The sequence below is a fragment of the Danio rerio genome, chromosome 3, assembly GCF_052040795.2.
Source record: "Danio rerio strain M-AB ecotype USA chromosome 3, GRCz13ab, whole genome shotgun sequence".
Classification (NCBI taxonomy): Eukaryota; Metazoa; Chordata; class Actinopteri; order Cypriniformes; family Danionidae; genus Danio; species Danio rerio.
The window spans coordinates 67,220,001-67,230,000 of NC_141023.1; the positions used below are offsets into that span (position 1 = coordinate 67,220,001).

General features: G+C 36.7%; 3 long non-coding RNA genes across 3 annotated transcripts in view; 2 read left to right on the forward strand and 1 right to left on the reverse strand.

The window, feature by feature from the left end:
* Positions 1-10,000, reverse strand: part of LOC147846149 (uncharacterized) — a 264,765-nt gene that overhangs the window by 84,294 nt on the left and 170,471 nt on the right. The gene's annotated exons all lie outside the window — the stretch shown is intronic.
* The window catches only part of LOC147846150 (uncharacterized), a 145,501-nt gene that overhangs the window by 20,923 nt on the left and 114,578 nt on the right, over positions 1-10,000 (forward strand). The gene's annotated exons all lie outside the window — the stretch shown is intronic.
* Positions 1,681-3,633, forward strand: LOC147846151 (uncharacterized). The gene is made up of 5 exons (XR_015481490.1): positions 1,681-1,809; positions 2,474-2,531; positions 2,647-2,709; positions 2,824-2,945; positions 2,999-3,633. It is a non-coding gene; the product is annotated as an uncharacterized LOC147846151 (long non-coding RNA).

The following is a 10,000-nucleotide window of genomic DNA, read 5'->3' on the forward strand; positions in this document are numbered from 1 at the left end:
GACGTCTGCTTTAGCCAATCACAACAGTCAGACGCATTTACGTCCGCGCGGTTTGTGAGGATAAAAGCCTTTGAATATTTTTCCAGACACATTTAGCTGCTAGAAGTTAGTCAGATCACGTTTATATGTTCTTCTTAATGCCAACTGTGTAAATAATCATCGATGAGATGCTTATGATAAGCCGTTGTTTGTTTACCTTCAAGCTTTGCGAACGCCTGCACACGCACATATTATGAACATCTCGACATGCGAAAGTGATCCTGCGAAAGTTGTTCACAATATTGATCATCCACAGAGTTTGTAATTTAGTCAAATGTTTACAAACACAAGCGCAGCCGTTTAAAGCTCATTTGTGGTGAATGATGTCAGAATTTACCGGTATTTTGGAATGGATGTGTGAATGCTCTTTTCCGGAAAATTTCCGTAACGTCCTCGCCTGTGTGAACAGCGCTTTTTTCAATATACCGGTAAAGTCGTTCCGGAAATTTTCCAGAAATTTACCGGTATCACTGTGTGAAAGGGGCTACTGATTTAATAACTGTGACAACGTGAAAATATAGGCGAGTGTCATTTCGAAATGACAGAAAAACCCAAACCGTGGTGAAAACAACACACGAAATAAAACACAAACGGCTCGCGATTAGAATGAACAGCAAATCAGCAGCAGAGGATCAATAACAGACTTTTATTGCTCATTTTTGTAAATTGCACGACTTTCATACCTGTTAAGTTTCATGCCAGTACTCTGGTTTGCTCTCTCTCTCTCTCTCTCTCTCTCTCTCTCTGTATGTGTGTGTGTTAAAGAGCCGCTGAGCTAACAGCTGACAGGCTGGGAACGCACACACACTGTATTTCTGACGGCAGACACGTGAACTAGGAGAACGTTTTTCTCGTATTTCTGAACCACACGTGACAGATTATAACGGCTTTAACAGACACATTTCTAAGTTGTGTGTCACAAAAACACTCTGTTATCCATTAAAAACGTTATTGAAACCCATTTTCGGAGCGCAAATTACCAATTGTACACGCTGTAAAGGGAAGTTTTTAGCATTCTACCGGAAGACGCTGGTCGCTATTGCGCCCTCCATGCAGCAGCCATGAAAAAGGTCTATAGGTTGGCGTGGGTTTCCTCCGGGTGCTCCGGTTTCCCTCACAGTTCAAGCACATGCGCTATAGGGGAACTGATCAACTAAACTGGCCGTAGTGCATGAGTGTGTGTGAATGTGAGTGTATGGGTGTTTCCCAGTACTGGGTTGCAGCTGGAAGGGCATCCGCTGCGTAAAACATATGCTAGAATAGTTGGCGGTTCATTCTGTTGTGGTGACTCCTGATAAATAAGGGACTAAGCCGAAGGAAAATTAGCGGTCGGTTACTCTGGTGTAAATTGAACGGGAGCCGGCGGGAATGAGAGAGTGTGATGCTGTCTGTGCACTCAAAAAAATGAATTATGGCTTTAGTTGGTCCAAAGAATGTAACTATGTTTAAATTAAACAATTCGCTTATGTTTGTGTATTAAAAATAAAAGTGTTTTGTTGGAAAAAATTAGAAAAAGTAAGTTTTCACATTTAAACAGCTTGCTTAATTAACATGAATGAAAGGGAGTTGTGTTGCTTCTGCAGTACTGCATTTTGGTCAATAGGTGGAGTAATATCTGCACATGCGCAGTTTCAAAACAACACAGGAAGTAAGAAGATTCAAACCACAACGATCACTCTCAGTTCGGCGCCATATTATGGGAATCAAAAGATGAAGATTACAGTACAAATTGAGAACGTGCACAAAGCTTTCCCCAATGTGGACACACAGGTGAGATGTTTTTTTTTTTACTTTTTATGTATTTATACTGAGGCTGTGACAGCATTTGAATCATAAATGTACTCTCTTGTAATACTATGTTGTGTTTGTGTATAGAATTGCTTTAAAATTGCCATGTTCCCTGTGTCTTTTCCACATTATAGACAGATAAATGTATAGATTGTTTTGCATTCCTGTGAAATTTTATACTTGGTATATATTAACTCCCCCAAAATAAAGTTGCAAACGTTGGTAGTAAGGAATAGTCATGTTAGAATAGTCTAAGCTTTTCACTCATCATAGCACACGTGCTGCTGATAATGTGACAATAAAAGTGATTTGATTTTTTATTTGATTTGATGGTCTTTATTTTAAATGAGTATCAAGCAGTTTGTCGAGTTTGAATGCTAGTTTTGATAACTTGCATAATATTAATTAAAATGTGGTGTTAGCACAGTGTTATTTATCATTTAATTGTATTATTCAAGCCTGTTAACTTAAAAAAAAACAGCAAAAATGCATTTGTGGCACTTAAAAAGGATGACATCTAGCATGATGACATATTTAATGTAAGCTTATTTGTTTGGTCATCTAACACGTTTTAATTTGCTATTTATATTATTATATTTTATTATTTTAAATCTTTGCTCACTCACATCTATTTTCTCCCTCACAGGTTTACAGCTCAACCTCTAAAGTCCCATATCTGGCTGAGGAAACTGTGGATCATCCAGGTACTATGCCTTTAGATGCCTATACACACATTAAAATGATGTACAGTAAAAATTACTAGTAATTTTAACTACTAATTATTTAGTAAATTACTATTTGTCATTTCATGTCATTTAGAACATCACCAGTGGAAAAAAGGTGTGAATGCATCCTCGAAGCCCCTAAGTGAGGGAGTACATGGTAAGCTATTTTATTTTATTTTTTTTAAACATTTTGTATTTTCCTCTTAAACCAATTCCTCCTTTCACCTTTGATCTGTTGGTAAATGTTTTATTTTTTACCTGACTTTTTTAGGATGCTGGGCATGATGAAGCGCAAACCTTGATGTGCAACACCACCTTATGAATCTCCAGTAGTTACATTAACATTTAGCAGACTCTTTTGTCTAAAGTGACTTACAATTGAGGACACATTCAGCAAATCAACAGGAAGAGGCAATACATCCAAGATGTGCTAATTATAAAAAAAGAAAAATTAAGAATTAAGAATGCTTCTACATGTGGTTTGTCAAGCCCACACACCTGTGTGAAGCAGACTTCATGCACAATGTTTTGTTTTTTAGATATAGGGAGTGGTTGTAAGAAAGTGTCTGGTGCAAATGTGCATAAATGGTGCAAGTGTCAGAGAGATGAATGTGTGCAGCTATTGCATGTTCTGTGATGGTTGGTCTAATTTATGGTGTAATGCTGATTGTGTTACTTTGCTTTAAAATGTTAATCTTTCTTTGAACAACTGAAGTGTTATCTGCTTTTTCAGTGTAAAAAAAGGTACAGTATAGTTTACAAAAGAAGACTTGATTTTTCTAAGTATATTTTTGTGAATCATTTGAAGGCAGAATATTATTTTTGAATGTTTTTGTAATATATGAAAAGTATTATTTTGAAAAGTGTATTTTATGATGTTTTTGTAAGCATATTTTTAAAATCATTTATTGTTTTCAATTTGCTTCATACTTGTATTACTATTATTTTAATAGTATTAATATTTTAACTTATTGTAATAAGTGAAGATACAGATAAAGACAGTATTTGGATTTTGATAATCATTTTATTGCTGGAAAATGTGTAAAACTGTAAAAATGCTATGGAATAAACTCAATGAAACGGAAACTGTTTTTTTTTATTTGGTTAAACATAACAATATCAATTTTAGAATAATTGAACTTAAATAACTACATTGATTAAAGCTCAATTATAAATGTTACGTTGATTGAACTAAACAACATTACATTACCTTTATGTAACTAACTTAAGTTCACTAAAATTAATATTCTTTCTTAAAGGTAACTTAACTCGGTTACGTGGAACCAGTGGACAAAAAAAAGTTAATTAACGCCAACATATCATTTTTTTTGAGTGTGTGTCACTTGCTTGGTGCTGTGTGTCTGTGTGTTTATACATACAGCTTGTTATAGGCTGTGTGGATTCTGTATAGCCGGATGGTTTTTGGTTTTGTTTACCCCTACTCCCCTTGTTAGCGGAAACAGGCACGGCGGGTGGAAAACAGGGCGGGTCGGGATTAAAAATTTAGTTTTATTTTGGACAAATCTAAGCTTGTTTTTAATAAAACACAAATCTGCATATAATCAATATACTGCTAACAATAATAACATTATACAGATGCAGATTGTCATAAATAAACGAAATAAAATCCCCCGAGACGAAGAAGGCATGGAGGTACTGGCTTTTATATTTTTGTAGAAAATAATCATTTCTGGACTATTTTAGTCCTTTATATGTAAAGATATTTGTGTATTGCTGTACATCCTGTGTGCTTGAAGCAACGTGTGCATATTAATAATGTCAGAGCTTTTTCTATGATCTCAGATCTGCATATGAGTTGGTGAGCTCTTGATGATGCGGCTGCTCGTCAGATCCGGATGAATGACCTAAAGTGGGCATTCATGCAAATGTGAAGAGCATTAAGTCTGTAAGTCTCGTCACAACTTGTTTTGTCTTCCAGTTGTCCACAGGGGTCCGTTCTTCGTACCTCGCTTAAATGATCTAAGATGATTTGGCAGATCCTGGATCTTTTAATCTTGATAACTGATCTCTCGCTAATTTGGTTCTCCAAACAAGTTCGCGAATCAGATTAGAATATCTGGATGAACTGATCTGAGATCGCTGCGTGTGTTGTGAAGGACAGATCTATCCATCCTCGAAATCATGATCAGCAATGCAACGATTGGCTGACGGCACAGCAGCGTGATGACATCATCTGATTAATATTCAATTATCCATGTGAGCAAAATTACATCAAATTAGCAGTAAACGGCTTATTAAATATGACACGCAGTAACTTCACATTTGTTGTGAGCTGCAGGCTTTACACTTTCATTTGTCAAGACAAGAGTATTCATCATGTATTTCAGTGCATATCAGTGTATTTAGTTCTTCATTTAGAAAAGATTTTCTTTATTATAGTCACCGTTTTTTAATCGGTGTAAAGAATAACTGGTTGTTTCCAAAAGCATTTTGATATTGGTAAAGGCGTCTGCAACTTTTGTGAAGCATCAAATCACTGGCATATTAACTGTCAAAACATGTTCATGACTGCATAAATGTATTATTGCTTTTAAAAAAAGTCACATATTGTGCATTTCTATTATACACAAGTTGTACTAAAGCGATCTAAAAAGTTCATATCAATAAGTTTTCTCTTTGCACCACCAGGTGGCAGTCTTTGTATTTTCATTTCGAGGGTGCAGATTGCATACGTTTTATTAATATGTATAACTTTATTTATTTTATTATGACTATAACTTTTATATATATAGTTAAAAAATATGTACTATTTTCCCATGTGCATATATTTTTTACTGTAAGAAAATATCAGAAATCGGTACATACTTTCTGTATTATCTTTGCTTGAACTGACCCGATCTAATCCTGTTTATATGATTTGAACCTGCTCCCGATCAGGTTTGACCTAGCAGATCTGTTGCCATGACATCAACTCTCGGATCAGCTTTGAAGAACGAAACGATCCTGGATCGTGTCAAATCGTCAATATCCAAATCCAGCTAACTGAGTAATCCACGTACGAAGAACGGACCCCAGGGTTTTACACTCGTGGAATTTACATCAGACCAGGGAAACAGTGGCATCACAGCCTCACGGTATGTCCATTTCCATATAATGATCTTTTATTAATTCTACTATGCCCTGGTTTACCCATATTTTCATTATAGGGGACCTTTTAGGCAAGTAATTGAAAACAAGGCTGAGTTTAAACAAATGAAAAATAGTAATATAAAACTTTATTTGTTTGATTTAAATCCGCCCATAAAAAATTGTTTGCAACCACTTACCTTAAAATTTGAGTAAATCCAATGGATCATTTTTTAGACTTTAGACCTGCTTCTCAGCCTATTTCAGTTCCTCAAAATAGCAACGCACCACCAATGTGCCTTAACACACCTCCTTCCTAGACTGAAACACCCATGAGTCCACAAAGTGGTGCAGATGGACTTGCTATTGAAACAACGTGGCGGTAAACAGGACAATTAAGGTTGCATTGGTCTGAAAAGCAACACGTCGGCTCAAACACGTCTTGCGCCGGGTGTATAATAGGGCCCATTATTTCTCAAAACAAGACGATATTTATTGCTTGTCAACAAAATGCTTCAGGTTTTAAGAATTTGTAGATATTTTAGACCAAAAACAAGACAAAAACTAAACTATGCACTGCAAAAAATGCTTTTCTTACTTAGATTTTTTTGTCTTAGAATTTTACGTCAAAAGAAAAAACAAGATTAATTTGCTGACCCCATTGGCAGATTATTTTGCTTGTTTTAAGGAAAAACTCACTTAATATTGGCATATTGTTTCTCAAAACAATTCAATTCAATTCAATTCAACTGTTTATTGTCATGTGCACAGTAAGGAAACACGTTTCCCTGTACAATGAGAATCTTACTTTGCTGTCCACAGTGAAGTCATACACACATCATACACATATATACACAGAAGTGACTGAAGTATGATTATAAAATGTAAGTATATAAATGTCTATGAAAGTAAACAATATATAAACCTGATTTGAGTAATGAAACAGATTTAAACAATGTACAGTGTTTTTTTTATTTTATTTTTTTAATTGTGCTTATTATGCAAAAAGTGCCTAGTGCAATTGGCTTATGTGCAAAAAAAATAAAATAGTGCAAAATGGGATGAGAATGTAGTGTTGTACTGAGCAGAAAAAGAGACTGTTATGTGTGTTGGTTATCTGTTTAGAAGTCTGATAGCTGATGGGAAGGAAGAGTTCTTGAGTCTGGCAGTCCTGCATCTCACACTCCTATACCTCTGCCCTGAGGGTAGGAGTGTGAAAAAAACGACAATAGATGGTATGTTTGACCGTATGACAGTATGTTTTGCTCGTTTAGAAAATGCTTCTTGATAGAAGAAATTTGAGATATTTGGACTAGAAACAAGACAAAAAATCTAAGCAAGAAAAGCATTATTGCGCTGGTGCATTTTGCCTTTGTGTCTCAGTGGTTCTGCTGTCTCCTTTGTTGCACACACACACACACAGCCATCAGCACCTAATGAGGGAGGACGTTGTTCACTTCATGCTGTAATTGGCCCAGTGGAGAGTTTTAATGGGATCACTCAGGGAAATGGGCTCTTTAATACAATATGTCGGCCTGTCCTCTTTATCCTCCTTTTCTTTTTTTCCGTTAGTTCTCTATCCCCCTTTTCATCATCGTAGAGTTAAAGGTGCGGTGGCTTTACACAGGGCTTGCCATTATCTGCTGCCGTGTTTGCTTGTGTTGCGAGTGACGGTGACAGAGCGTGTCACAGAGTTGATTGCATGCACTGCTGCCCGTTTCAGGAGCTTGTACTAATAGAGGCTAAAAAGACTTTAAGGGTGTACTCGCACTAGGTTATCTGAGCCATGCCCAGGCACGTTTGACCCTCATTTCTTGGTTCGTTTGACAAGTGTGAGTGCTCCGAATTGGTCCAGGCATGGTTCAGTTGGCAGTCACTGGCCTGGTTGGAGCTTTGGTTTGGTACGCTTGTAGTGTGAGTGCAAACCGCACCTTAGCCAAAAATTAAAGACCCGGCGTCACTTTTCAATGTGCTCCATCTAGTTCTGGGGGTGAAGTAAGGACATCCGTGGCAAAATCATCCACGAGTAGTTTGGAAAACGACAAAACTTGCGACCTTAGTTGGCTAACGATGGTTTTGAGAAACGCACCCCAGGACTGCACTTTGAGGAATTTGGAATTGAACCCTCATGAAATTACGAGTACGCTCCGTTTTCCTTCACGTTTTTATAATTACAGATGTGTGAATTTTATTTATGCACAAAATATTTATGACAGCGATTTTATTCCATACGATATGACAGATTTTGTTCCCATGTTAAGTCAATGGGATTTGAACAAGTAGCAAAAGTCATTTTTTGAGTCCAGACTACATTATCTTGGCTGCTTTTTAAGTGTGTGTGTGTGTGTGTGTGTGTGTGTGTGTGTGTGTGTGTGTGTGTGTGTGTGATCAGGTGAAAGATCAGCTCTGTTATGAGCTTTCCTCTTGGTTTATCAGTGTTCTCTCTCTCTCTCTCTCTCTCTCTCTCTCTCTCTCTCTCTCTCTCTCTCAATTCAATTCAATAATTGAATTATTGGCATGACAAATGTTACAAATGTATTGCCAAAGCAGTTATAATAAAATTATTATTATAAAATTATTATTATAAAAGTTATAATTTACATAAAAAGTTACATATATAATTAAAAAACAGTGCACACAGTAAATAGTAGTAAAAAATAAATAAAATAAGAATAAAAAGAGGTGATATTTACATATAATAATTAAATACAATTTTAACAATACATCATATTATTCAATATATCACATTAATATTTAATATATTTTTATTATTCAACATATCATATTATTTATACAAATTAATACAAAAATAGATCAGAATAAATTGTACATTTAACAATTAACATTTTAGGATATTTACAATGACTCTCTCTCTCTCTCTCTCTCTCTCTCTCTCCCCAGAGCAGGATAAATCAATTGCACTTGCAGAACAGAGCTGATATCAGCATGATGCATTATGGGTACGCTCTGCAGTAAAAGCAGCGGCTGTATTTTAATAAAAAGCATTATTCTCTCTAATTGAGATTCACCCGCTCCCAATGGACAGTAATAGGGTGTTCTGGGTGGGAGTGCACGTCCTCTGAATATCCCCAACACCCTTCATCATTTTGCCTTGTTTCTAGTCTTAACATCTAAATCAAGAGGCATTTTCTAGACAAGCAAAACATATTGTCTTGTTTTAGGAAATAAAATCAAGTGAGTTTTTTTTTTTTTAAACAAGTGAAATAATCTGCCAATGGGGTAAACATTGAAAAGTATGCCGATGATACCGCTTTGGTGAGCCGAGAAGGAAGGACACGGGCCTGTTCTTGACTCCCTTTTAGACTGGTGTGACAATTCAAACCTTCTCCCAAATATTCCTTAAACTAAGGAGATGGTTATTGACTTTAGAGAGAGAGAGAGAGAGAGAGAGAGAGAGAGAGAGAGAGAGAGAGAGAGCACCAAGCGAAACTCATCTCACATTAATCAATGAGTAAATTCAGTTAGCAACATGTGATGAATGTTTGGGTGTGATGTTGGACAATACACTCAAGTGGGATGTATGGACTGACTGTGTAAGGAAAAAACTCCAACAGAGAATGTACTTGTTAAAGAAGTTTCAGAAGTTTTATAATGACAACAGGATAAAAACTAAATCACAAAGCCTCACTGATTTGCTCCTCAGGCTTCTGTAACGCCTGCCTGATGGCATGAGCATGAGCAAACTATGGCCAGGGTGGCTTGGATCCCTTACACTAGTCTTGTTTCTGAATCTGCCACTATGCTGGCACACAGGCATTTCTAGCTCCGCCCTCTTTTTACTCATTTGAATTTAAAGCGATAGTAACCAAAACACAACTAGGATCAAAGCCTAAACCTTTCAGTGTGTGTCGTGACCTGCACACAGTACTCTCAGAGAATCATGCGTTTTCCTGAAGCTTCTGTCCTGAACGGCGCTCTCAGATTGTTGGTGTATGTGTGGTGTCACAGTCCACAGGCAGTGTGAAAGTGCTTCTCGTCCGCTAATGAGTGAACTAGTGCTGGAGTCTGAGCGCTAACAAGCCTGACCGCACAGCAGGAGGTCACTTCTACTGCAAAAACCCCTGATATAGACCTGAAACACAATGAAAATCCTCCAAAATACAGATTAAAGCTTGCCCGTCGACGAAGGTGGTTTGTATAACTCAGCATTTATTTAAAGCTGACCTGTTCTGCCCCTTTAAGATGTAAAATAAGTCTCTGATGTGTGTGTGTAGTGAAGTTTGAGCTCTAAATAGCACACTGATAATGTTTTAAACTCTCTGAAACTGACCCTTTTAGGCTTTGATCCTAGTTGTGTTTTGGTGACTGTCGCTTAATATGCAAATGAGATTTGAAAAGAG